We start from the raw sequence: 3,115 nt of genomic DNA, 5'->3' as shown, positions 1-3,115 counted from the left end.
ACGTCTCCCCCATAGGCAGCCGGGTTCTCCGAATGCATCTGGCACCCGCTGCAGCTAATCCAGCTGCCGGACCAGGGGCTTTGGGTTCGCTGGGGGGGTGTTCGTGCACACTGGAGAAGTTGTGCGGACTCAAATGAGGCGGCTGCTGGGAGCACCTGGCCCACAGAGCTACCAAAGGAAAGGAATTCCTAAAAAAAAAGGCAGAGGACCATTACTGCTGAAGCGTCGTCAGGTGCCGACCGTGCATCACAGACTGGGTCACGCAGCACAGCACGCCTGAAACGCCGGATTCTCCGAGAACAGATGACCAGCATTTGCTGACAATCAGGATGCTTTAAGAGGCACCTCCAAAATCCCGAAGCACCAGAAGCGGCTGGTCACTTGACCACGCACGGCAGAGCCCCCCGACTGCTGCGAGACGCTGCAAGAAGCCTTTGGACGGTACTCATCAAACCCTGACTACACTCACTACTAGAAGCACAATTAGGCTGGTAGCCCTTTAAACCATCATGCTCTCTGTCAGCACACACTGAGCCTTGACAATTACCAAAAGTATCTGCATGTGTTGGGATATTCAGAAGTATTTCACATCTATTCTCATATCAAGAAAAGAACAATTAGATCAATACTGAAACAGGAGTGCTTCCTTTTACTTTCTGTGGTTTGCGAAGAGGTTCATGTTTCTAGGCGGTCGCAGCTCTTGTTTTAGTGATGTGAAAGTGTGTGGTTTGTGCAATACCCAGTTTCTTCTAATATTCGAGTTTCTGTTGTTCTCAACCTACAATTTACAGTAAAGTTATGTCTTTTCCTCGCACCCTTCAATCTCTTAATAAGACCAATAATCATCACAGCAGGAGAACGCCCCCCCGTCCAGACCTTTGATGCATCCCGCTAGTCCGCAGGGTCATTCACTCACACAGCGTGCGTTCCTCACCGATTCGAGTTATTAGTGATTGTGCTGCTAGATGAATATAACCCGGGCGTGTGCATACATACCGAAAAATCCTCGCTGGGGTTACATGCTTATTTATGGTGCAAAGTCTTTGGGAAAGGGACTGACTTTGCATCCGATGTTCATAGAGCACCTGGGCCTCAGGGTCAAGACAGTCACGGTGAGGGCCTGCTGCAGTATAAGGAAATAATAATATCTATTTTTACACTTTCTTTATGCATCACTGTTGAGCTACCCAGTGTGATCTGATTCAGTCTCGTTAAAAAGAAACCTCACTCACACCAGAGTTTGGGAAGACAGCGCTGTACCTGCCTTGGGGGATGGCAACCTCCAGCTTAGGGGGACTGGAAAGTACTTTTGCTGGAAGCAACTTACCCCATCACTGCCCGCCGCACCTGCCATGCCTCCTCCTCTGAAGCAGGGCAGATTATCAGGTGAGCCACGTGTCTGATCTGACGCGCCAAGTCCTACGGTCCTATCCCCAAACCAAACAGCTACACCTACGGCTTTCTGACATGTCACCCGCCCCTCCCTGACATTTCTTTGAGGCACAGACGCTCTTGCAACACGTATCCCTGCGTGACCTGGTGTGCCCCAGCTCACCTTTGCCTTTTGCAAATTTGGCCGAGGTCATCGAGGAAGAAAGAGGACCTCTCCAGCAATGCAAACTCCATGCCCACTGCTTGCTAGAAACAGAGACATGCAAATGGAAATAACGGGGAGCGTCCGCGTCTTTAAAAGACGTAAGAAAATCCATTGGTCGGTCGGCCCGCTGCTCCCCACTGAATTAATGGCTTAAGCAGCAAGTTGGAGTTGCAACTATCCCTCCCCACTCCCCTGAGGAATATTAAACCTATTCTCAGCTGTGGAAGAGGATTTGCTAAATCAGAGCAAACACATCTGATACTTCAGGGAGAAGAAGGGGGAAGAGGCAAACCCCCAAGGTCCTGAGCCTGCTGTGCCATGACTTGCATGGGAAGAGAAAAGCAGCCTTTCCCCTGCACATGAGGACCTGCAAGTCCCGATGCCTTCTAGGTTCAGGGTCTCTCTGGACCAGGCCTATTTGGTTTGCACGCAAATATTCTTCATCATCGTGAAATGACTGTGCCTGCGTCTACGTTAATTGGGTGCCGATAGCATCGCAGGGCAGAGCCTAGTCATTCAGGCTGGTAGAAGACGCTACACTCAGGCAAGCCAGGACACAGATGCTGAAACACCTTGATGCATCTTGCACCTACACGGGGAAAACCTGGCTGCTCGCCCATCTGCATAAATTTTGCTGGGACGAGCCACCATTTAAGAAGCTCCTTAAAGGATAGATAACTGGGACAAGCACTGCTCTGAACAGGATAAGGTGGGCATGTAACCAGAGGCATGCTCATACCCATTTTATAGATGGGGAAACTGAGGCACGGGGGCCACTTGGCAAGGTAACACTTGGCAAACCTTTTGATGACTGTTTCTCTAACTTATTCCATATAGTTGTGGTGGCTTTTACAATCTTTGGGCTTGAAAACTTGCAAAGAAAGATTATTTTTTTTTGCTATTTTCTGGTGGGTCTAATAAAAGGTATCACCTCTGAACCAGGAGTTGTCGAGTTTTGTATTCCTCTGTGTCTACTGAGACATTTGCTAGGCTTGCCTCCTCCGACCCCACATGTGAGAAGCAAAGGTGTTTTGGCATCTAGGATTGCAAAGCAAAAGCCAGGAGAGCCATGATTACGGAAACTAAAGTGGTAGGCACACAATATGAACCTCAGTCCGAGAAGAGAAAGCCTCTGTAAACTCATCACCAGGCCACAGGACTTGCAATGCCCCACTCCAGCATTAAAACCAGGCTGTCAGCAGCTCAAAGTGACCTTGGTGGGAACAATAATTCTCCTCCCTTTCAGCAAGAATTTGGGAAACCAACTTTTATCAGACACATCTGTCTGGCTATGATTTGTGATCGGATGGAGAACGAGGGACGGGATGTGACCTGGAGAAATATTACCACCAATGAACGATGCACAATTACTTTCCTCCCTGTCCTTCATTAGCCTCCGAAGTTGGCCTTGCCGACAGCAGTAACACAAGTGAGACAACAAAGCACATTAATGACGAGGCCCACGGTGGGCCATATTAATTATCATATCCCGCAATAAACTGCCAGTTATAAATTGCA

The sequence above is a fragment of the Gavialis gangeticus genome, unplaced genomic scaffold (assembly GCF_001723915.1).
Source record: "Gavialis gangeticus isolate Ggan-Ray unplaced genomic scaffold, GavGan_comp1, whole genome shotgun sequence".
NCBI classification, from domain to species: domain Eukaryota; kingdom Metazoa; phylum Chordata; order Crocodylia; family Gavialidae; genus Gavialis; species Gavialis gangeticus.
The sequence above is the reverse complement of the archived record's forward strand: the minus strand, read 5'-3'. Positions refer to the sequence as shown.